This window comes from Balearica regulorum, chromosome 1 (genome assembly GCF_011004875.1).
Source record: "Balearica regulorum gibbericeps isolate bBalReg1 chromosome 1, bBalReg1.pri, whole genome shotgun sequence".
Taxonomy (NCBI): Eukaryota; Metazoa; Chordata; class Aves; order Gruiformes; family Gruidae; genus Balearica; species Balearica regulorum.
This window is the reverse complement of record NC_046184.1, coordinates 129916500-129943036: the sequence shown is the minus strand read 5'-3', so window position 1 is coordinate 129943036 and position 26537 is coordinate 129916500. Positions and strand designations below refer to the sequence as shown.

At 40.3% G+C, this 26537-nt stretch overlaps 1 long non-coding RNA gene across 1 annotated transcript in view; it reads right to left on the bottom strand.

Annotated features, from left to right (window-relative positions):
- Window positions 1-13357: 13357 nt before the first annotated feature.
- Window positions 13358-26537, bottom strand: part of LOC142604932 (uncharacterized) — a 35686-nt gene continuing 22506 nt past the window's right edge. Inside the window, exon 4 of the long non-coding RNA XR_012838791.1 lies at window positions 13358-17162. This is a non-coding gene — a long non-coding RNA (uncharacterized LOC142604932). The remainder of the gene's footprint in view (window positions 17163-26537) is intronic.

Genomic DNA, 26537 nt, shown 5'->3' with positions numbered 1-26537 from the left:
ACTTTTATCTTCTTTTTGGTGACAAGTTACACTGTTTGTGCTTTATAGCTAGACACACAGAGGAATATGTGCTGAACCTGGGAGCTCAGCTGCCATTTTGTCTGTACCCAGAACTCAGAGCATCAAAGATGCTCCATTGCTGCCACAACCTGACAGCACCTACTTGTCTTATATTTAAGTTTTCTTGCTCCTACTTGTGCCCATACGCACCTCTGCTTTCACCAGCTGTCTCTTTCTCTTGTGGAGGACAGAACAGACATTATTCCACTCACTTTGCCTGTTGGGTTAATGTGTTTGCAGCACATGCCTCATCAGATATCCATGAAACACAAGGAAGGCAAGAGTATTTTCCATTCTGCTCCACATTCCTGCCTTTCCCAAGGCATCATGCGGTAGCTGAGATCAGACAGCAGCCACAGAGAGTGTCGATGGCTTCCCCTCTCTCAGCGTGTGTGGTTACATTGCGCATCTCTCAGGCACTGATTCTGCAGCAGCATGAAAGCTCTTCCCGGTGGTGTGGTGGCAGGTCAGTCCATCCTGTTGAAGCTATTCCCTTTTTTGTCCCTTATTTTGTATAGTATAGACATAGAGTCATGAAAAAGAACATGACTACCCAGCACTGTCATGGGAATGGGGATGGATACCTACCTGCTCCATAAAAAATTTTGGAATGAATTATTTCTGGTGTCAGAATGATGCAGCTCTCATCCTTCCTCAGCAAGAGCCAGGATCACAGGGCTAGAGGGCATTGGAGGGTCCAGTAACTTGTTCTCTGACAGTGTCTTGAGACACAGGGGTAAAGTATTTCTGCTTTTTAGGAGGACCTTCTCCCCCTCATCCCCACCTCAACAGGCACCTCAGTCTTATTTCCCATGCCACCTAAGTTTCTGCAAGATCCACAGTGTCATCTCATCACCACGACTGAAGCTGTGACACTGGAGGGAGAGGGGGAAGATCTGGCTGGGCTGGAAAGGGGGGGAAACAGTCTGGGCTGATTCTTGCTTTGGGTAGCGCTTGGCATTACAATGCATACTGTAACTGCTGGATAAAATATGCAAGCAGATCCTGGCAAAGATGTGCTAGCCTGGTGGCCTGAGTCCAGGTGAGGGCCCCACTGCTGAGCAGAGAAGTTTTGCTCTGGCTTGTGATTCTCCTTCCATTGGGAAGGATTAAGCAGCTCCCCTGGAGGCAGGTTCTCAGCGTTTCCAAGCTTCCTGCTATGAAACCACAAACCAAGTCCTGGGCAGGCATAAAGTCCATTACCCACACTGTCTGCTTGTGGTCTCCTACCCAGACTCCAGGCTGGAGCAGCCAGCTGGGCTCCCCACGTAGCGGGGCTTTTCTCTGTAGTGCAGCCTAAGGGACTGTGCCAGCTCTAATTACCTGGAGCTAACGTGTGTGTGTGTGTGTCTGTGTATGTCTGTGTGGAGGTGGGGGAGTTCTTGTTGCAGTGGCCCCAAAATCTGGAGACAGGAAGCATTAGATCCCTTACTCTGAGGCAATCGAACTGGAGTTATGTCAGGGTTCACTCAGACTTAGTAATATTTGCTTTAAACCCAGAATGCTTGAAATTTGAAATACTTGGATATCAACAAACTGGTATTTTTTGGCAAAACTTTAGTGGGAAAAAAATTCAGGGTAGCTCTGTTCATACTTCTAGAGAAAGTATTAACTGTCACAGATAATGTAATAGGCAGAGAATTCATTGCACATTACTCAGGTATGTTGCCTAATAAAGAAAAGAAATAGGTGCCCAAGTGCAAGGTTGATCTCTTTTACAGGTTTCTTTTACCTGGTTTCTTATGGCTCTTATGATCACAGGCAAAAAATTCAGCTTTGTAAAATATATCAGGCATTCCAAATCTATTTTTCATGTTTATTCGTAGTTAGTGGAGCATTTTTTTCATGAGAACTAAAAGGCATCTGATAAGTTTAAGATAAAATAAATCCATCTGTGTGTGTGTGCACATATGTGTATGGAGAGCTGGAAGCTAATGTGAATCTGAGTGAGGAAGAATCAAAGAAATACAATGTCAGAGTCTCTGGCAGTGTAAATAGTCTATGGCATCTAGCTTACTGTAAAGGAGAACAAAAATCAGATTTTTTCTCCTTCCGTGAGCAGACAAAATACAGAACTCTGCTATTTTCTCTCTCTGAAAAGTGTTTAAATATCCTTATCTAAATCTAGAGTAGTGTTACTCAAAATGTAGGAAATAAGCAGAAGATATGTAAGAAGGCTACATTGCATGTATAGGTTTACATCTTTCTGGGTTCACTATGACCCTTTGGAGAGGACCTAACTCATCTGGTACACATCTGTCCTTTAGAGATAAGAACTGGTTTTTTGCTGAAGCTTCAGACTCCTGCAATTCTAGTTATTAATAACTTTTGTCCAAAATAAATCAGTATGTATTCTTTTCTAGAACAAAGGCAAAGTTTTGGACTATTAATTAAATATTATAATTAATTTTTTGGTCTCCTTTTTCCAGTGTATAGGCTTTGAATAACTTTACCCACATTTCGGGTCTTTGAAACATTGATTTTAAAAGGCACATGCAATTGCTTAGAATATGTGCATGTGGAAATAGTCTTTGATAACTAAATCAACATCATCTTAATATAATGGCATTTATTCGCTGTGCATCGGCAAGATTAAAATAGAATATGCTGCAGAATCTCTGTGGAAGGAGAAATTATTTTTTTATTAAATTGATATTCATACTTCAGTACTAGTCACACATTCATCTTAAAGCAACCACACGCTCAAACTCGTGAAGTTCTGTATTATATAGATCATAATTCTTTATGTTCTGCCTCTGCATTGTGCTTCCTTTTGAGGTGTTCTGGTTTTTTTTTTAGGTTAAAGCATCACGTATACAAACAAATGTTCTAAACAGCAAGCAAGCAAGCAGCAGAGGGATCCAGCCTTCTCAACACTGCCTGTTCCCCCGCAGCAGGACCCCCCTCCTCCCGCCGGGGTCGGGGCCGGGGCCGGGGCCGGGGGCAGGTGCGAGTCCCCGGCCGTCTCCAGAGGGGGATCCTGTCCACCCAAGACAAGATGCTTCAGCTTCAGGTGGACTGGATCCCTGCCCAACCGCTTAAGAAAATAATTTCTTGATTACCTTAAATAATTAAATATTTACCATTGAGGCACCATTTGGCATACCAAAACACAAAACTCTGTAGACAGCTGAGTACTGTAACTGTAAATCATTATTCTAGGTAGCACATGATGGTTATAAAGTTACAGTATCTGTTTATGTAGGAAGCAAGAAAAGCATTTATTATTTATGTGGTTCCAGGATCCCATTTACATGATAAATTATAAATACGTGTTATAAAACTGTTTACCATTCTCAGCTCTGTCAATTTGCATGCATATAGCTTAAATATATTGTAGATTTATTAATTCTTAAATATATATACACAAAAGATGTTTTGTTGGTTTTGGTTTATTTTCTTCATATTCAGCATCTGCTGGTCCTCTGCTCTGTAAACATTACACTTGGAGAAGGAGGATGGAAGAAGAACCCAGAAGTCCCATGCAGGAGTATTACTTGGTTGAGCAGGGATTTTTAAATGATAAAAAAATATTTTTATTGCAAGGTATGGCAGGCTCTTGAGTACAAGGAAAAGCTTCCTATGCACAACAAGCATATAATAGATCTTTTTCTTTAATGCATGGACTTAATTTACACAGTAATGAGAACTATGGTCCAGGCCACAGTTTTGTCTCGTGCAAACCTAGCCTTTCTGAAGCGGTTTCTCAATTTTCCCCTACAAATGTATGTGCAGGCACAACTGTGCTCAGCCTGGCTTCTCAGAGATATGGTCCCATCGGCTTCAGGTTTATTGGGTGCGTTTCAGAGGGAATGAAGGCACAGGTGCCTTTGTAAATGTGTGCCTCAGGTACCAGGGTGAAAAAAGAGAGATTCAAATTGTGTGGAGGCTCCCATTTAAGTGTTCTGTCTCACAGCGCAGCTTTTAATAAAAACGTCTGTTAAAGACTGCAGAATACGCACCATACGTCGTACTATGCCGCACCTGTTTCCCTACCTACACATGAGAAAACTGATTTACAGTCATTTCTATTTTAGTCCTGTTAAAAGAGGAGTCCTGTTTTATGTGCAAGCTGGTTTACGACAAGTGCCCTCCCCTCCCCAAGCCTGACCCAGCGCCGGCAATCTCAGCAGCCCACAACAGTCCTGGTGAAAAACTGCCGTTTGCCTGGAAAAGTTAACAGTCTTGTGAGAGATATTGACCAGTGCTAGAGAAACTCTGCTTACACTCTCCTCCATTAGAACAGAGGGAATAAATCGTGTTCTTTGAGATCAAACAAACAGACCCTTCCCTGCACCCTTTGATGTAATCGCCACGCAGCAACTAGGGAAAAAAAAAAAGCCTATCCCGGTGAAACTGCGTGGGTTTTTGCGAATGGAATACCATCGCGGTCTTGGGTTTTGCGCATGTGGGCGGGAGAGCGCTGCCGAGGCAGAGCAGGGCGGGTGGCGAGCGGGGCCGCGGGTCCCCGCCGGAGCCGTCGCGCCGTTCCCCCCGCCGCCGCCGGGTGTCAGCAGCCGCTCGGCAGCGCCGCCGGCCACGGGCGGGCTGGGCCGCAGCCCCGCTCCCTGAACCGGGCCCGGTGCTGGCGGGGAGGCGAGGGGAGGCGAGGGGAGGCGAGGGGAGGCGAGGGGAGGCGAGGGAGGGAAGGAAGGAAGGAAGGAAGGAAGGAAGGAAGGAAGGAAGGAAGGAAGGAAGGAAGGAAGGAAGGAAGGAAGGAAGGAAGGAAAAAAGAGAAGAGGGTTAATACCTTCCGAGCAGCTTCTTTCCCCTGCTGCCACAGAGGTGTTGTGTAGGTAGAAAGATAAATATTTGTGTGTTGTGGGTCGGCTACACCTGTGGTGGATAAAGGGCTCAATAATTCCTCTTGTCTGTCCAATAAAGAAAACAGTGGTTCATACTCGGGTGACATCACAAATATTTGCCAGGTCCACCTGGAGGTCATCAGTATGCAGTTGTGCCCTTCAGCCTCTCGCTTTCAGCTAGGATTTAACAGCTTAGTGGCTTTGCTCTGTCTTAGCAATGCTGATTTTCCATTGTGCATACAATGAATATTAACTGGCGGCTGGAAACCTGCTTCTCATTCACCTAAACGGCTTCCCTGTCTCCTAAAGTACACCGCTCATGTGCGACGGGGTTAATAAATACAAACAGAAAAGAAGAGGCAACATGTTTACACAAACAGTAGCTATCTTGGAAAGGCTAGGATGAATGCCTCTTCTTGCAGGACACCAATTTGGGCAGAATATTAAGCTGTTTTCTCTGCACATTAGATTATCCCAACATACATTTTGTAAATATAAGTCACCCACTGTTATTTGATACTTACTTGGAAATGTGATGAATCTCCTTATGTATGAGGTAGTGATCTCAGTTCAGAAGACACTTGGAGTCTAAAGGGCAATGTGTCTGCAATAAATAATATTTCTTATTCCAGGAATTGTTTATTCTGAGTAACAGGAATATTTCTGAATTATTATCCTGACATGATGCTCTGTATCATCTGGTCCTTTTTCTGTCATGTCCCCCTCTTTAACCCTGTTGAGTTGTCCAAAAATGATATGCCTTTACCAGTAATAAGAAATATAAATCTATGTTACCAATATATATATGCCTACATTCCATAGGAATCCTCTCTAGCTCTTGTCATCTGTAGAGCAACAATGTGTTATATGAGAAATGTATCTTTTTGCCCATTTTTGACTCATTGCTTCTTGCTTTTCTACTACAGGAAGCAGTGAATAGAAGCAACAGATTTTCTTTCTAGTACAGCCATCCCTCTCTAAACCAGTCACTCAGGTGACTAGTGACTTCAGGTGCCTTTGTGCCTCTAAACATTTTTACTACAATGTCTGGATTCTCTCTATTTCTGAGTTTTAAAAAGAAAGGAAGAAAAACAGAGATCTCCATGTCACACATTAATTAAAACTTCTGAACAGAATTGTTTTAATCTCATTTTCACTTCTCTGTAAGAGGTTCCCATTGTTGCCAGCTCACCCAACGGACTGCATTACCCTGGAGGTTTCTTAAAGCTCCAGTCAGAGGATTAATTTGATTTTGTGAGAAGCCTAGCTTTTACTAAACCAAGATCAACAGCAGTAGTAACAATAATTTAAAAGAAAAAAGAAAAGGGAATTTGTGACTGAGCACAAAACCTCAGACACTGAATGAATAAATAAAATGAAAGGGGGGAAAAAATTTAAAAATCCTTATATTGCTTTTCCACCTGCATGATTATAAGCAAAAAGAATATTTTATAGATATAGATATTTTTGGTCTTGATGCATACTTTTTGAATGTTCCAGATATTGCCAAAATTACATCCTGGCTTCCTTGAAAGTTTATCTAATTATCACTTCTAAAAGCTGAAGGTGCATTTTAAAGGCAACACAGAGTTTCAGACAGCTAAGAAAAAGAGAGGTGGATCCTGGATCCAGTGCTATGTAAGGGTATCTGTGGGATATCTTAACACTGGGCAAGAGGAATAAAAGGCAGTTTTGAAACTGTCATTGAACTATGACTCACAACAGCATGTCTGAAGGATGCTTCAAGTGCATCTTCATTCACTTACTTGGGGAAGGTGTTGTTTATAAGTCTAACATGCACATGCTGGTTCTACACATTAGTTCACATTAGTTCACATATATCAAAATCAACGGGCATTGGAACAGATATAGATTGTAAAAACTTGGCATACTCTTGATGACTCAAGTGGTTTAAAAATTGAATAAATTAATTAACTCTTCAGAGGAATTAAGTTCAGCGCTTTATTTGTTCAGGACCTGCTCAGATCACAGTAAAAAAGGCCAAGAATTTCCTGAACGCCTGGATTCCTATAGCTAGTATATTGAAAACAAACAAACAAACAAACCCTTGTGTTTCCCAGCTGTTGATACTCAATGTATTCTGGAGCTCTGACATCTAATTATGTACAGGACAAATTGGGCAGGACTCTTCCTAGGCAGTACTCACTTATCTAAGAGGTGCCGTATCTTCCAGCCCCTACACGTAGGTGTACATATGGCACTGATGGTCACCTCATTAACTGTGCTACCCTTTATCCACACTTTGGCACCAGTTCAAAGGACACTAAGATCTAAGACCTTTTAAAAAAATAAGCAAATCAGAGTGCCAGCGGAACAGTAACTAAACAGGTACGCAGGCACTTCAGTATGAGTGACCTGCTTTAGCGTGCCTGTAGCTCCTGCTGAATTCAGCACAACTAATGTTATGATCTTAGGTTACAAACTCTTAGGAAAATGCAAACCCTCCTTCTTCTAGGCTTCTAAGACATAGTCCAAATACCTTGCAGATTTCACTCTGGAGTCAGAAGCTTTGGATATAAAACACCGAGGTGATGCCCTTATTGCTGCACAGCCATCTGTATTAGCTATTAATAGAATAGAATCATAGAATCATAGAATGGTTTGGGTCAGAAGGGACCTCAAAGATCATCTAGTTTCAACACCCCTGCTGCGGGCAGGGACACCCTCCACTAGACCACGTTGCCCAAAGCCCCATCCAACCTGGCCTTGAACACTTCCAGGGAGGGGGCATCCACAGCTTCTCTGGGCAACCTGTTCCAGTGCCTCACCACCCTCACAGTAAAGAATTTCTTTCTAACATCTAATCTAAATTGACCCTCCTTCAGCTTGAACCCATTACCCCTTGTCCTGTCACTACACTCCCTGATAAACAGTCCCTCTCCAGCTTTCCTGTAGGCCCCTTCAGGTACTGGAAGGCTGCTGTAAGGTCTACCCGCAGCCTTGTTTTCTCCAGGCTGAACAACCCCAACTCTCTCAGCCTGTCCTCACAGGAGAGGTGCTCCAGCCCTCTGATCAGCTTCGTGGCCCTCCTCTGGACTCACTCCAACAACATTCATTGCTGTCTTAAACTATTTCCCTAAAGTAGATTGGGTTGTCTTCCAAAATATTTTTTTTTTTCTACGTGATTTTAATTTATTTTAGTTTGTTCACATAATAAATTTGAGGGTTTTTTTTTTTTTTAATTCTCCTTAGATTGGTTACAATTTTCTTCATGATGTCACCATTTATATACAGTCTTCCTTCCTTTTCCTTCCAGGGTTGATTTCCCCCCATACTGAGAGCGCTGTTTGTAGCATTCACCCTTTTCCACAGATGAGAGATACTGGAGCATTCTTTCTTAAAGGCTTGAATTACTGGGAAAGTAGATTTAACATTGCTGATCTAGAAGGACTGTTGAAGTGATCTGCTTATGTGTCTGCTTCAGGCCACTGCATTTCTTTGATTAGAAATGTGGTTCTGCTGAATGCAAAGGGATACCTACTTTTCCCTTTTCTTTGTAAAAGTAGCACTTGCAGCAAGAATATGATGACGTTTTAATGGGATATGTTGTTGTTGTCATTGTTTAGATAACTGATGTCACTGGGGTTAAAGAAAAGGCCCAGTTTTTTTCAGGTTTTTTTTTGCAATTGACAGACACAGAAAATATTGTACATTCACAGCATGACAAAAGGCAAATAATAAATACAATCTGTGCAAATGATTAATTCTCTTCACTGGGAGCTAACAATGACCTCTCCCTGGTACAAGAGCTAGAAAGAAACACTTTGTAACATATGCAAATATACACTGAGTGTGTGGGGGGAATGAAAACACCTAGGATGTCGTATGGCACCAAAATTCGGAGCTCCTTAAGCCAGATCTGCCAGAACTACAGCACTTGGACGGAGTGCTCTTCAGAGACACACAATTCCTGTCAGCATCAGCATTTTCCACTGCCAAAAGCTTGAAAGTTCACAACAAAACTTAAAAAAAAAAAGGCTGTTTTACTCCCGGACGCTTGAGGCTGTTGCACTGCTCAGCTATGACATGCCCATCGAGACAAAAAGAGCCAGAGAAGTTCTGCACAGCAGAGCAGTGACAAACAGTGCCTGACTGCATCATTACAAGCGGCGCTGCGCAGGACTTCCGGAAAGTCACTGGGTTTAAAATGCTGCTGGATGTTACCGTGACCCTTGCAAAACAGGCCTGAAATATACAGTTGATCAGGGATGGCATTTTAGGAACCATGAGCTCTTTCAGCCTGGATGCAATTACTAGCGATGCAATAGCCATGAATATCATTCTACTGTTTCAGGCCTCAGTGAACAATTTAAACGGTCTCAAACCCACAGGAGTGCGTAACACTCCCTTCCTGTTCCAAATCCTCCCCATCATTTCTCTTCCCCTTCTCTCATCTTACAGACCTGATAGGGGCATTTCTGTTGCTGGAGTAAAGCACTACCCTGCAGTGTGTACTTGAACTGGAGCTGCAAGAGATAGGACACTTGATAAAGTGCCCTAAAAGGATGGTGAAATGTAACCCTACGCGTGATCTCCTCTTAGGACCATCAGAGGTTTCAAGGGGCTGTTAAAAGTGTAGACCAGGAACTAGCTTCCAAATAGCTGTTTAAGTTTGTATTTTTAATAAATTGCAAAAGGAATAGCTTTTATGTTACTTTCCACAGCCCCCTTACACTGTCTTGTGTAAAGGTGGAGTACAGGGGAGTAGTCTTACACCAGAGTGAGCAGTTCCCTCCCAAAGTGCTTACAGGACTAAGCTTTATGATCCATGAAATCCATGAAGGCCCAAAGAAAGTCTGTGTCCACAGAGAATTTCAGCTGATCTAGAAGCTGTTTATCAGCTTTATTCATCCTCTCGGATTTACATAGACACAGGAATAAAGGATGGCTCAAATAAGAATGACTGCAGAAGAGTTATAATTTTATTGGATGGAATTATCCCTAAAATGAATAAATATTTAAATGTGAGCAATCATATTGCAGCCACACATATTAGATGTTTATTGTCCAGTGCTGACCTTGTATTCACACCATTTTTCTTCTTCTATTTTCCTTTGCAGGTTATTTGATGATGTTATTTTCAGTTCACTTCATATGGCTCTTTTTCGCTGTTCACAAATTGCCAGAGACTAATGGGACAATTCTTCAGCAATTACACTGAAATGAGCACAACAATGCCCTGGTTATGTTTCATATTTCAATACATGGGAGCACTGCATGCCATCTTTCCCCTCAATTTTCCAATATATTAAACCTTAATAAAGATATTATTCAAAGTTAGGTAAGACTACCGACACCAATGAATTCCTTTTTAATTTTTCAGTGTATAGTCCAGACATGGCATCAGTGCATCACCCAGTCAGGTCAGATGAGATCTAAATCACAGAGGGGGTAGGATGGTGGCAACCAATCTGCTCAAGCCATTCTTCCCATTTTCTAATTCTGTGACTGTCTAGTGAGAAAACTTTGAGTAGGACCAAGAACCCAGGACTTGTACACCTTGCTGAGTGCCCCATACGCAGGTCCCATTGGTGTTTTTCTGCGGCTGTAGTTTACAGTGCGTAGCATCCATCACTGTTTTTCAGAGGTGACAGAAGCAATTTCTGCAGCTGTACTTCATTTAAAGATCTGATATGTTTTTTTTATTCATGTACATAAAGAGCAAAGCCTTCTGGGCTTATATGTTTTAGTCCTTGTAAGACTCTAACCAAATTGTTTGGCACTAGTAGCCAAGAACACAAAAAAAGGGTTTCTTATACATATGTAAGAGAACTGAGGTACGATCATTCCTTTAGAAATGGGAGGGAGTTGGACATCCAACTTTCCTTTATAATTTGGTAATCTTCTTCCATGAAACATGTTTTCTACTCAGAAAAACTATCTCAATGTGTATCCTATAGAAAGAACTACCTAAATAAAGCTGTATTTTTTATTAGGAGACAAAATTGAAAACACCAGTCACGTTGAGAGCAGTTCTGGTTTCTTTTTCTTAAAATATTTGGTTCCATTCCTTGCCTTCAGCGATTACCTATCACAGAGCTAGAAGTGGAGGTGGGAATCAAACCATCAGAGGAGATAACTGAGTAAGAATGAAGTTGCTTCTGAATCTCCGTCAATGTTGTGTAAAATCCATTGATTTATACTGCCAGCTGCTTGAGATGAGAACAGAGTCCCTCTTTGCACAATCCCTCTTGTAAAATGTTGAATAAACTGTTCAGAGGCACCTATAAATAAAGGCGTAATCATCTAGTGCAACCATGCTGGCCTGACTAAAGTATTCCTATTTGTGGGCAGTTATTTACATGGGTATCCCCAGCTAACTTACTGGGAATTCCCGAGTGAGGAGTTGTCTGCTCATGGAGACAAAGCATCTGGGCTATCACAGCTAATGTTTGCTCTCATCTCCAGGTTTCATTCTTCTTGCAGTTGGATCTGTTGAGGAATACTTATGAATTGACTTAACTTGAGTATTATTAGAAGCAAAGGTCAAAATGCCTAAGAGGCTCCCACATTTACATGAAGGCTCCTAAATCAATTAGGTATTTATTCTGCAGAATTTATTTAGTCTTCAGGCTAAATTATTTTAAATTTCTTTTAGTTTGCACAATGGTACTTTGATGTCTTAGTCACTTAAATGATTTAAAAAATACTATCTGTTATTTCTTCCCATTTTTTCTCTTTCATTCTTCCAGGTTTTTTTTTTTTTAACAAATTTACATCTTTAAGCATGTTTTATGAACTATTTTTGACATTTCTATGTCATGCTGAATTGTCCAGAAAGTTGTGTAGATACTGTATATTTAGGTGTTTAGATATCAAATAACAAACTTAAGAGGAAGCAGAGAGAATTCCTAACCTTATGTCACTTGGGCATCTGAAGTGTCTACTTCAAAAACTCTTGGGCTGACAAGTCATTAGAAAGCTTTTAAATTTAAAGCTTGTAAATTTAAAGCTTGTAAATTTAAAGCTTGTAAATTTAAAGCATTTAAATGCAAAACTTTTAATTTTCAACCCGTCATTATCATGGCATGTTATTTAATTATAAATAATTGAGAGGTGGGCCTCTGCAAACCGCATGAAGTTCAACAAGGCCAAGTGCAAGGTTCTGCACATGGATCAGGGAAAACCGAAGCACAACTACAGGCTGGGCAGAAAATGGATTGAGAGCAGCCCTGAGGAGAAGGACTTGGAAGTACTGGTGGATGAGAAGCTCAACATGAGCTGGCAGTGTGCGCTTGCAGCCCAGAAAGCCAACTGTATCCTGGGCTGCATCAAAAGAATCGTGACCAGCAGGTTGAGGGAGGTGATCCTGTCCCTCTACTCCGTTCTTGTGAGACCCCACCTGGAGTACTGTGTTCAGTTCTGGGGGCCCCAACATAAGAAGGACATGAAACTGTTGGAGTGAGTCCAGAGGAGGGCCACAAAGCTGATCAGAGGCCTGGAGCACCTCTCCTGTGAGGACAGGCTGAGAGAGTTGGGGTTGTTCAGCCTGGAGAAGAGAAGGCTGTGGGGAGACCTTACAGCAGCCTTCCAGTACCTGAAGGAGGCCTACAAAAAAGCTGGGGAGGGACTGTTTACAAGGGCATGAAATGATAGGACAAGGGGGAATGGCTTTAAACTGAAAGAGAGTAGATTTAGATTAGATATAAGGAAAAAATTATTTACTGTGAGGGTGGTGAAACACTGGAACAGGCTGCCCAGCGAGACTGTAGATGTCCCTTCCCTGGCAGTGTTCAAGGCCAGGTTGGATGGGGCTTTGGGCAATGTGGTCTAGTGGAGGGTGTCCCTGCCCATGGCAGGGGGGGTTGGAACTAGATGATCTTTGAGGTCCCTTCCAACCCAAACCATTCTATGATTCTATAATGAACAGTGTATACGAGCATATATTTGTCATAATATGAGAGACTTCATGCTTGGTCTAATAGATAAGCACTAGATATGGATCAAGAGAATTGGGTTCTGTATGTCTCCTTGTGTCTCAGCTCTTCAGTTTTTGGGTACACTTGCATGGGGCATGGGTGAAATTCATAGAATCATAGAATAGTTTGGCTTGGAAGGGACCTTCAAAGGTCATCTAGTCCAACCCCCTCTGCAGTAAGCAGGGACATCTTCAACTAGATTACGTTGCTCAGAGTCCCTGACCTTGAATGCTGCCAGGGATGTGGCATCTACCACCTCTCTGGGCAACCTGTTCCAGTGTTTCACCACCCTCATTGTAAAAAATTTCTTCCTTATATTTAGTCTAAATCTACCCTCTTCTAGTTCAAAATTCATGCCTTACTCTTGAAGATGAATGAGACTCCTGGACTGTAAATTTCTAGGTAGACAGACTCCATAATTTATCATACAAGGTAGCAAATGCAATGAGGCACTCAACTCAGAGGGGCCATTTAAATTTGGTATAAATGGTGGAAAAAAACCATGGCACTAAAATACTGCTATAAAATGTGAGACGTCACTGTAGATAGATACAGGTGATTCCTTAAGGTTTTCTCCCTCCCTTGATATTTTTGCACTAGTGTGGTGTTTTTTTCTTTTCTTTTTTTTATTAAGTCAGGTTTACTTTTTAAAAAAATTAGATTCAGATATGGAAAATATTCATGTCCTCCAGTGAGTTGTAAATGCTTCTTCCTGTCATTAACCACAGCTGCTCTTGTAAAGCCAGATCGTCAATGCTCTTGCACTGCCACTGATTCATATTAACTTCAGATCAACTACTCATGTAATGATAAGGTGTTCCTGTTAGGAGAATATCTCTGCTAAGTAACAGTTCTGCAGGTTACTGTTTTTTTCAAAGAAACAAACTAAAAGTCATGGGTTGGATTTATTTTGCAGGAAAAACTTTTAAACCTCCTCAATATTTTCGGATCTGCTGAAGGAGAAACATCTCTTCAGCTGGGACAGATTTGCACTGATTAGGTTTGTCATGTTATTTTCAGTTCAAGTTTGACTGGGTAGGAGTTACATAAAAACCGGGGAAAATCTCAGACATGAATTCGTACACTATTCCCTTGAATGCAGCTGTTAAAAAATCCCCATGGATACTGTTAGCCTTGCTTCTAGCACAGTAGTCACATTGCCATTCTCTCTGTGTGCTTAGCGAGAGTGAGTCAAGGCATATAATAGCTGTAAAGAAGCCTGAGATTTAAAAAGGTCCCTGGGTTATTTCATGCTATGAAGTATTCATTTTTTGAATCAGATTTGTCAGTACCAGTGGTACAGATGATCAGCATATGCATCAGCATCACTGCAGAGCCATATTTCCTTTAGGCCACAGTACTTTTTGGAGAGATCCATCCCTGATGGATACATTTAGCAAGGTCAAACCATTCTTTCTGAGACGGTGGAAATAGCAGGGGACATAAGGTAACAAGCTGATACTGAATGACCCTGAAAATGAACCACTTCATGAGTTTCATCTTAGCAAGTCAGTGTCCATGGAGACCGTGGGTAGAACAACAGAAGACAGACCTTAAAGACATTGGTGTTTCTGCTAGCAAATGCAGCTGTTGACAACTCTGACAGAATTACAGACTTTGAGGTACAATTGGTGTTTGCCTCCAGAAAGACAACTTGTTAGATCTTCACCCTAGGTCACAGAAGGAAGGGAAAACGGTCTAAAAAGTTGCAGGCAAAAAGACAGTCTGTATGTTTTGGACTATGACAGATTTAGTTCTTAGTCAGTTTGCTGCTTGATTACAGTACATAAACATTATATGAGGCATTAAATTGAGACATTAAGAAGGTGAGCTGATTCAAAAGCAATCCAGGTGTCTCCAAATTTAGAGTTGGAAGGTTCAGCATTCACTGAAAAGCTTGTTGCTCTTTCTCCTCTCCTTCCTGAAAGTGCTAGCTCTCATAAAGCAGAAATTGCAGATGCCTTAGCAATTAATTTGGGACATCTGGACATTAATGTAATACTGATTAAACTGAGAGTAATTTCTGCCTCTTCCCTCTCCTGCGGTCCCCTCATATATTTTACCTGTCAACATCTTTCTTCAGTCTAAGGCCTGCATCTTTTGTCGGTGTGAATTGTGCAGAATTCAAGATTAGTAACTTTTTCTGTGGTGAGCTCCAGTTTGAGGTTGATTCAGCTTCCATTTACTCTGCCATAAATCAGGAGTAAATCAATGATGTTAGCAGGACCAATCACACTGGATCGGAACTGGTGAAGCATGAAGGGAGTCAGGCTCTGTACGTCCTATTTCTGCTGTGCATTCACCTTGCCATTTGTAGACCTTTCATTGCTCGAGTTTGACAATGTCTCAAGCTTGTGAACGTGATGGTCCAACTTTACTAGCATTTAGAATTATCTCTACTAGAATAGAAGAAAGGTGCTCTGTAGTTTCTGTGCTTTCTTTTCTCTTTGTTTCTGTTTTTCTTATTGAGTAGCTTTCACAAATCCAGCTCTCTTCAAAGTAAAGGAATTAGACTGTCAGCTAGTCTTTGCTTTAATGGGTTGAGTTAGTGCCTTGTATCTGTAGCTTTTATCTTTAGGAAATTAATCTTTCTGAAATGGTCTGTGATTTTTGTGGGAGGAATTTACAGCAAAAGCAGCTGGACATGGAGAACTGTTTGGCATAGTAGTTTGTTTGCAGAAAAAGAAAAAGATGCCCCACCTGGATAAAGAAGGTGTAGTTAACAGTGAAATATTTGCTCTAGGATGAATGACCTCGGAGTGCTCTCCTAGCAGTTTCAGCTAAGCTCTGAAGCAGTGATCTTGACATAAGGCACTTGTAAACACTGGATGGTTTTAAAAACATGACCCTAGGGTGCCTGCTTTAGCCATTGTCCATCGTTAAGAGATAAATAGGGGCAGAAAGCAAGTAAACATTTTGCAGAACAAAAAATATCAAGTCTGGCCTCACAAGGATGTTAGTGTGTCTTCCACATTATAGATATTAAATGCAATAAGAACTGCAAAGGATTAGCAACCAAATGCATGTAAAATAGCTTCATGTACATATTATACTAATAGAAAGGGCAAGTACATGCAACGAGGAGATGCTGAAGCAGCTGAACTTGGGAACCTCCTGTAACTTGAAACTAACTTGATTTAGCTAAACTTCTAAAATCTGGCCTAACCTAAGCTTTTAGACACATAATAAAGTGAGTATGTGAGGATTTTTCCCCTTCTGAAAAGAGATTGGCAAATCCCTTCTGTTCAGTGGAAAAGTTCCCTGGCGTTAATATCCCTATGTTTTCCACTTAAATTGAGAATTCACGACTGTAGTGGATTCACATGCTGGGTCCTGTCAAACACTTCATTCTCTCTGTCATCCACAGAAGACTTCAGAGCCATGCCATCTATTCATACTACCATTTTTTTCCCCATTTGCTTTCTGAGTGTGTTCCAGAAAGTTACAGAAAGTCCAATTTCTGATATGTCTTGACCTACAGACACATCATCAGTAATGACTGCCATAGGACAAGGACAAAGAGAGGTGGAGGGAATTGCTTTCTTCCAACGCTGAACAAGGAATGTTACCAGAATTCAGTAAAAGTAATAAAGAATGAAATGGAGCTGTTAAATTAGGTATTCAAAAGAGCCAGAAACTCCATGTGTTAAGGTTGCCTGTGGACTTTTTAAAATATGGAAATAACTGATATATAACAGCATTTTTGTTTATTCTACCAGCCACTTTTTCTGAGCTCTTTTCTGAGCTCTGTGGTACCAATGCTGATGATGACAGACTGCAAGGATTATTTCTGCATGTTGTTCTAATAGAAGGGGTTTTTGGGTAATGATAGCCATAACACATGGGCAAGATGTTCATACGAACTTTGTTACTTTGTGAGGGTTATGTCATCACAAAAATGAGGGACATTCAACATTTCTGACACTTGAATGACCCAGCAGCAGTGGAAAAAAGATGTGTCAGTGGCATTGCATGCTATGTCTGCCCCTGAAAACTGCAGCTCCTTTCCAAGATTGTTTTTAGAGTGGCATTATTGAATGCTATGTTGCTATCAACTGTCAATTGAACTGTCAGTCTATGGCTATGAAATCTTGGCTAGCAGACTGCGTTATCTTAGAAAAGCAAAATGCTTCAATCCTATTTGGAGCATCACACCTTAAGTGCCATTCCAGAAACAGTAGTGACATTTCCCTCTACCCAATGGCAGGGTGCTCAGGCAGAGCAGGAGATGCTCACAGCCAGTCCCCTTCTCTACCCCGAGGCATTTCAAGAGTATACCTGCACCTCCTAACAGGGAAGTCTGTGTGGATTGCTTCCGCTCTGTTTTGCTGTTGGTTTCACTGGTGCAGCCTGCCAGCTGAAATACATGCACACAAAATATGTCTTGGGTTTTTGATAACCTACATGTTGCAAAAATAATCCCAAGCTTTGGGTTTTTGTTTTGTTTCGTTTGGTTTCGGCCGATGAACAAGCACGCATGATTAAATTTCTTGTTTTCAGTGTGAATCACTCTTCTTTTGTGTTCTACTCCCAATAGAACTTTCTTACAACATCAAGGAGGTAAGAAGAAGAGAAGATGTAGAATGACATGGGTCGTGCTTATTCCCTGATGCAATGCTACCTAGTTTGTTTTTAACAATAAATGTCAGGTATCTGTCCTTCTAAGAAAACTATGGGGGAAATGATCATTTTCCATTTCAGTAGGGGAAACACTTTGCATCTTCTAGGAGTACAGTTCTTCAGGTTTTCAAAAATGAAAAGCTTGACCTTTAATAATGACATCTTTTATTGAAGTGAATCCCATAGCTTACCTTGTGCCCATTCTAGTATTAGTGCATTCAGCATTGAGATATTCTGTGTTACATGAATATGGCAAACTCTCATTTGAGCATAAATATTGTAAAGCAAATATCACTAAGGACCATTGGCTATGGAAAAGTGCTTATGGTAAGCACTTTGTAGCAGCTCAACTTATTTTCCCCTTTACTTTTCCATGCTTTCCTCTGAATTGTTTACACTGAAGTTTCTGGCTGAAGCTGAAACACTTGTATGGCACAGACAGTGCCAGTTTAATTATGCCTTGTAACTATCTCAGCCTAGTCTATCTCAAATCTCCACTAAAATGGCTCCCAGGAGTTTTAAAAGTTAATATGATTGAAAGAATATTGCTACATTTGTGTTGCCCTTTAAGGAAGACAATGTAAAGGAGATGTTAACAATGTTCCTTCTAAGTTATTTCCTATAAAAACTCCAAGGATGTTTCCACTACAATGAGAGCTGTAAAAGTATTTGTCCTTATTGAATAACTGAGCTCACAGGAGAATTAAATTATACAGTTTGTCTGCTTGAACTTCTTATCATCCCTGGCTGTTCTCCTGTCTTTGTACTTAACTATCCTAAAACTTCTTCAGCAACAAATTCCCACATGGAATTTGGTCTTTACGTTAGTGTCAGCTTGATCTTCATGGAACTGCTGGTCCAATGTGTGTAAGAGGGAGCAAGTAAGCCAGATATTGCCTGGTTGCCTTTGTTTGACATTCATAGACAGCCTATTTTCCATTTAAATTCCAAGTTCTTCGATGAGGTAAAGGGTAATTGTGCACCATATGTGTTGTGTCAATTGTAGGGTGAAAGTCTGAAAGTAAAGGGGGAGTGAGAAACACAAACCAAAACAAAACACCTCATTTTCACAAGTGCAGAGTCACTGACAATAGTAGCAGTTCCTGAGAAATAAAACCCCTTTCTGAAAAAACATCAATTTGCTTATTTAGGAAAATTAATGTGTACTTAGGAGCTGAAGCTTAGACATCTATTTTTGAAAAGTGTGTCCCGTGTCCCATGCAACTCTATCTGAGCAGCTATGGTCTTCAGCATGCAGTGAGAAGCATGGACAGTTTCTCTTCTCTGCTGCAGACAGGAGAAGTTCAGTTGCACTAATGCTGTGCCATGTCCCTCTGTGATGTTTCCTCAAGTAACCCATAATTCACGAGCACTCTGAGTCTCAATAGCATGTTAGACATATGTTCTTGTGGATAATGCTAACTCATGTATTCTCAGGGCTTAGAGGTAAAAAACAGTGAGCATATGATTCAGGGTTCAAAACCCTGGAGAATTTGCCTCTCAATGTTGCTCAGAGGTATCTCGCATTTTTGAAAGGTAGTAGTGCCTGACGTTAGCTGAACACCCGAATTTGCCACAAAGTATAACTGCAGCATCTTACCCCAAATGACCGCAGAGATTAAAAAGTGCTGGCGTGCTGTATGTTTTACACTGCTTCACTTCAAGTTCTGTGTATTTCTCAAACTAGCAAAGAGGTGGAACAACACTTTTTGGTGAGTCACATCTCTTTTACTATATTGCCTCTTTGTTTTTTTCTCCCATTATTGGCAACAGCTAAGAGCTCAGAGTCTTCATTGAACAAGCAGACTAAAATGTCTTGCAACTCTTTTTTAATATTTACTATGGAGGTAATTTCAGTACCTTAGCTTTTTAAATGCACAAAAAAATCCATGATAAAATCTGATGTATGCAACTGATTCATGTAGGAAGAGCTCCAAGTAAGTAAGAAAATACAATGTAGATAGAATTGGATACTGTGGGTATCTTGGAAATCATTCACAAAAACTCTTTCAATGGTGCCTGTGGAACTATTTGGAGGTGTTTTGTCAGAGTGCAGATTGGCTTAACGAACGTGGGGATCACTGACGCATCTGTGTCAGGTACTAACATATTTCATGGAGAGAACTGATCATAATAGAACTAATGGCTCTACTGAAATCGGTAGATTGTTCCAGTAACTATTCTAAAGGGCTCCATAAAAGGGAAGTCATGTTTTTTAAAAAAAGAATACAAAGAAGAATGAAAACTAGTTTTCAGCAGCTTATGCAGATTAATGCAATGTTTGACTGCCACCCTTAATTCTTGCTTAATATTAAAACAACAGTACAATGGGGAGCAAGGATAGTCTATGTATTTTCCTAGCAATAACTCAAGCATTTCATTTTTGTAAGGATACCAATAGCAACTAGTACACTTACAGACTGGCAAAACAAAACAAAACAAACTCCCTCCCCCCCCCCCCCCCAACACCATTATCTTCTTTTAAAGCAAAACTATTTATCTGTGGTTTCTCCCCTCAGAAAATATGGCTGGAGTTTCCTCACTTTATGCTAAAACTCAGGCCTACTCTGAGTGTTTTGGTCTACCTAAAGAACTTCTTAATGAGAACTGAATCCTACTACTTGTTTTATTGCAGAAGAGATCTCTCCCACACCATATGGGTCTTTAGCACCTTCCTGTGGGATAAAGATGGTTGGTGTGGATGAAACCTCCATCTCACTGTAGTGGGACAGGCTGTGAGCAGCCTTTTCCCCAGTATTTGAAAAGAAGGTGGCTGCAACCAAGTATTTTACTCTTTTTTTAAAGCAGTTATTCTTCATATCCCCTCACACTATCATTTCAAAGGCCTGACATGAGTGAGGGTAGGCTTCTCAGTTCCCTCAAAAGGGATGAAGAAGGACCTAGGGGTTGGGATACGGTCTGCAACAGCCCGTGAATTAAGCTATGTAAAAAGCTTAAAAGTTACCAACCCATGGTGAATGATGTTATTTTTCAATTTAATAGGTGTTGTTTACTTACATTAACAGCCTTGACAAATGTTCCAAACCACTAGTTTGTTACTTCCTTCGTGACACTCCTAGCCAAGTTGCCTTGTCCTGCATAACAGCTGCTGAGATCAGGGGTGGCCAGACATAATCCTGTAGCAGAAAATTAGCCTGGATAGGTTTATAGGATATTGCTCTGTTTTGCAAAGTGACACCTGTATCTATTCCCTTCCTTATGGTGCTGAGGAAATGACAATCATCCAGAACAATCAGGTCTGTTAAAAACCCTAAATCGGTAGCAACATTTTGAGTCTGGAAGAAGGGGAAAGGCCTTCGGTCTAATCCTTCCTTTCCCTTCTTTATCAGAACTCTTATCAACAGTAATGGGCTCAGGAATTGCCTAGTAGCTTTTGATCCAGCAAGTAATCTGGAAAGTGGTTAGGGGTCCATTTGGAGAAAGGCACCTGTCAAGCAAAGAGTGGAGCATTTGCCTCACTGGGAAAGAGTTTGGAAAGGTCACATAAAAGCTACAATCTCCCCCCTGCCCCCCATTTATTTTAAATATATTTGATCCTGCTGTGCACGAGGCCTCAAATCCATAAACAAAAATGCTCTTAGACTCCTACTTTTTCTGACAGAAAGCTTTGGGACTTAGGTGGATTGAACTGACAGAGAGGTTTATTCAGAATAGCTCAGTATGAGATTCAGTTCTCAAAATAATGATTTGATTTCACTGAGGGGCATGGAAGATCTTTTAAAATGTGTGTTCAGGCCTACAGGTAGCAATAGGTCAAAGTACACTCAGGGCAGTTTCTAAACAATCCCTCCATGGTCTAAATGAAGCCATTATGTTGTGAATTGGAGGTACTATTACGATCCCTCGTTTTATGGTAAGAAGCCTTCAGACCTGCTCCCTAGTGACAAAATTAACTTCAGAAAAACCTGAGAATCCTGAAAGAACATCAGAGTAGCAGCACTGGGTGGAGGCAGTGTCAAAGAGAAAGAAAAGTAAGAACAAGCATTGTACTTTGATTAAACTTTTCTTCCCCTGCAGTGTGGAGGGCATCTTGTGAAAAGAACATCTCTGTAGGTGGGATTTTTTTGTCCCCCAAGCTCTCACAGTCTGTGTTTAAAAATATCAGCTTTTACTTTAGGCAAAAGGAAAAGCATTTGTGTTATTAAAGAAGATAAGTAAAGATTGTTGCTAGCAGCACAGATTTGAGCCGCATCACAGCAATGCAGCATCTGGGTTAAGTATAATAGTTAATTTGCTGGCTGTGTTAGTGGAGCTGCCTTCTGTAGTGAAATGCTTTAAATCTCAGAGATCCCAGGGTGGTTTGAGCAGCAACATCTTCCATAATTAATTGCATGTGTAATGCAGTCCATTTGGGAGGTCTGTGATTACTTGCCTGTATGTTACCCGAAGACATTACAATATCAATAGCACTACTAATTTTAATTAAAACTTTGAAATGTCTGCCTGTTGAAATATTCATTATTATCACTTGATTATGTTGTTTTGTAATCTTCTGCACTCTCTCTTCATTACTGATTATCAAGACTATGCAAAAGTATGACACTTCAAAGCACATACCTCCTCTATAAGGGCAACATTCTTCAGAGATGTGTTTTAATTTTGTTTTTGTTAAGAGACGAAATAATCTCCCCCTCCTCAAAGTAGTAAGAGTCTCTGTAATACATGGAACAGGCCCACTGTCTCTCATGCCCTCAGTCCTACAGTGCAAAGGAACTCCAAAGTGCTGACTGAAATTGAAGGCTCATGCACTGGTTTGTTCATTTATCTTTTATCTCCAGATTTTTTTTGTGCAGATCCACCTGACAGAGATGAGATTGGAATGCTCATATATCCCAAGCAGACTCAGTCCATGTCACAGTTTGCAGTCATAGTCCAAGAAAGATTTTGGAGTGTTAGGGCAAAGTAATTACACTTTAGGAAACACTGTATGTGTGGGTTTCAACCCTCACTGCTTGTAAGAATCCCGTCATAAAGTAAAATAACCAAATATCTATATTGTCAACATTGTTGATCAAACAGAGAACAACAGAAAATGGCTTGATCAGGGATTTCTCAAATCACAGTATTCCTTTGGAAAAAGATAAAGAGGGAATACATTCAGGATGCACCATGCGCACATGAAAATCAGTTACACAATTTTGTTTCTGCTAATGAATGACAAAAATGCTGTCTCCAACTTTGTGGATAAATGGGTTGAAAATCTTTTAGTGGACATCTCATTGCTCTACCAGTTAAGTCTTTGGCTTGATTCTGTATTTTTTCAGGAAGCAAGGTGATTCACCTAGGCTGCAGTGACAGAATAATTGGTAATACAATTTCATATAGTTTTCCTTTGAAATGTTCTAATCTAGCATGACATAAACAGCAAACTCTCAGGCTGTCACTGAGAGTCTATAAAAATGGATTTTTGTAATCTGAAATTCCACTTTCTAAGTCTCAAATAAAGTATTTTTGACTTCAACTCCGTACTTGTGCATCAATTTTTTTTTTTTTCTATTAGTGGCCCAAAGTCTCATTTTCCAAAAACTCTCCACCCCTCCTCACCTAGGATTTCTTTTTATCTCAAAAAATCCTTCTCTCAAATTGCATCTATTGAGACGGACAAAGGAGTTTCAGTGAGTTCTGTTCAAGCATCAGAAATTTTAGAAAACTAACCACTCATTCAACTAGAGTCAGGAGAATTTTTTAAAGAAGCTTGTAGCCTCTGACTAGCCAGAATATAGCACTCCATGGGCATTATATAACAGATCCTAGGCATCTAGAAAGCCACACAAAAATAAAACTTCAACATTAATGGAGCGAGAAAAAGGTTGTGAATAACTGCTGCCAATAAATAGTAGCTCCTTTGGAAGGAAGAATGACCTCAAGAATAGAAATAAAATGTGCTGATGCTCACAGACTGCAGAAGGTAAGAATCAGTCTGCCAGCACTGCAGAAAATTCTGTAGCAGCTGATATTTTTATATACTATATAAAAAATAACTACCAGCGTTTCTTTGTCCCATCAGTAATTTTATTGCTTTAATTGTAATCAACTTGATAGTAGTTATTTCCTTAGTGACCTATGCAACAAAATATTAGGAAGATGGTTTTGCAGACTATTAAAGAGATAATTTAAAAATAATTGTCCACTGTAATAGATATGATATATAATATTCATAGACTCAGCAACTATCAGGCCTTAAGAGATGATCTGTGATCATCTGCAACACACCACGCTACCCCAGGACTCCTCCGAATGAAAGAATTGCCTTTGCACCTAGTGTGGGTGTGCTCAGCTTGCCGATATCGTCAGCTCATTGCCCTCATTTGTGGGCAATTTGGGATGGGCTGTAAGCTGTATGGACTGTTCGAGAAAGCCAGGAACTTTTCTGACTTGCCCCGGTGCTCAGGGAGAGTCTTTGTGGCATAAGTAGCAGCTCACTGGAAGTCCAGGATGGTTGGGGCACCGGTGCCCCTCAGGCAGGCAGTGCGCACTCATGGCAGGGCCCTGTTTGAAACCAGGACGAAAGCAGGGCTGCAAACCTGAAGACAATATCATATAAGAATACATTCCATCTAGATTTAAAATTGTCCAATGTCGACATGTTCACTGCAACAGGAGACTGAAAACATTAACTGGTTACCTATATATTTCCGAGTACAGCTCAGAAATTTTGTCATAATATATTGATAATTTTAACTTCCAGCTATTGCATCTTGTTGTATCATTGCCAGTTAGATGGAAGAACTAGCTGTCGCGAAATTTCTCTTAGGCACTTATATCTTTCAAATTGCCAAGTAATTTCCATTTTGCTAAGCTAAAGAGATGAATTCCAGGTTGTGTAATGTAGGTACTTAACCAGAGGTACCGTTTTAGATGCTCTGATATATCTTGCCTGGCCTCCAGCTGCTCATTTAGAAAAGCACTGTTCTCCTGTAAGTACTGGGTCATACCTGCCATCTCCTCCCAGATGTCTTGCATTACAACCCAGCCAGTAACCTCTTTTGTTTAGAACAGGCCCAACAATATGACTGGGATACTCCTCCCCATCCCCTCTGGGACAGTCAGGCCTCTTCCAGATTCAGCAAGTCAAAATAAAGTACTCAATAATTTCTCAGTTTTGAACACCAGCCGAGGACTGGGAGGAATTGCAATTCATATAACAATGATGGTTACTGAAAATGGAAGAAGCCTGTTAAAAGAAGATTAAAAGCTACAGGCAAAAGGATAAAATACTTGCAGTTGGTATGGTGACTGGTAAAAGACACTGTCAGAGATAACAACTGTATTCTATCAAAAAGGCTTTGAAAAGGCCAAAAGCAAACACAATTGAACAGCAGAGTAATGGTGACTAGGAAAGAGCATGAACTAGGCCAAATTAAAAGCAAAAGTGGAATAGGGATGAAGATTTTGAATAAGATGCCAAGGGTAAGAAAAGCAGGTTTTCTTTTTTTTTTTTTTCTTTCTCTCCTTCAAATTGATCAAAATGAAGAAACTTACCAGACAGATTCTCAGGACGTAAAGGAAAGAGTCAGAAGTGGTCAGTCTTTAGCAGTAAAGCCAAATGAGTTATTTGCCTCGATGTTTTCTTGAAGAGGATGTGGGGAAGTCTTTATAAAGAAAGAAGATTTGGAACCATCTCAAAATGAAATGTCAAGTTAAATTTCTCAAACTGAAAAAGGTTTTAGACAAATACGGAAAATGAATAGTAATAAATAAAAGAGCCAGGTGATATTCTTTCAAGCGTTTGAACAGAGCTTTAAAATGAAATTGTGAATCAATCACAATAGTAGACAATGGTAGTGTAGTTGCCTAAATCATTCCCAACATGAGGGGACTATAAAGCGGCAGGTGACAAAAGAGATGTAGAGGACTACAGACTAGACTTTGATTTTCTTACCAGATATATAAAAACATAATAAACAATAGATTTAAGTAAATAGCATTCAAGAATGCAGCTTTTCTTGTATAAATACAAGAATATGACACATGGCAAAGAATTAGCAAGGCTTTCATATAGGGAAGTCATGCCTCACAAATAACCTAGCATTCTTGGAAAAAATCAGCGATATATGAATATAATTACCAAGTTGATCTACTTGGATTTCCAAACAGCTTTTGACATGATCTCTCATCAAAAAGGTTTAAGAAAACTAAGCTGTCTTGAGATAAAAGATAAATTCTTCTTGTGGCTTAATAAAAGCAAATATCATAGGAAATGCAAAGATGGGAAAATGTGATTATGTGAGTACGTGAAAGAAAACAAAAGGTACAGATAAGGAGAGGCATTACAGTGGAGGCTGCTGTTCAGGAAGTCTAGCTATTCAATATATTCATAAATGACCTAGAAAAGAAGGTAGATACAGGGTAACAAAATTTGCTGCTGATGAGATATTATTCAAGGTATTCAACTCTCAAATTGACTTCAAAGAGTTACAGGAGGATTTCATGATATTGAATGACTGGACAGTAAAATGGCAGATGAAATTCAAGGTCAATATATGCAAAGAGATGCACATGAAGAAACACATCCTTAATTGTACATACAGAATGATGGGTCCTAAATTAGCTATTGCCTCTCAGGAGAGAGATCTTGAAATTATTGTAGCTGGTACTATTAAAACATCAGTGAAATGCTCAAGAGTGGTCCGAGGAGCAAAAAGTATGACAAGAATGGTTAGGAAATGAAATGAGAACAAAGTATAAACTATCATCATGCCACTTTATAAACATGTGGTGTACCACATCTTGAACAATGTCTATTGTTCTTGTTTATGTTTTTGAAAGGGGAAAGTGGGGGGAAAAAAAAAAGGTCAAGAGAATGTAATCACAGAGGTGGAACAGCTTCTTTCCAGGAAAAACTTAAACAGGTTGGAAGAGAGGATGACTCAGGATGATATGAGATATACATATATGTATAAAAAACTAAAACCAATAAGTGTCAGAGAAGATGTATGGAGAAAGTTTACTCCTTTGTCTTCATAGTGCATTATATAAAGAGCACAAAGTAAATATAGCAGCTAGAGACAGAAAATAAACAAAAGGAAGTATGTTTTTATACTGTGTGTAATTGAATTGCCGCACTCCTTATAGGGGGATGTTCTGGTGA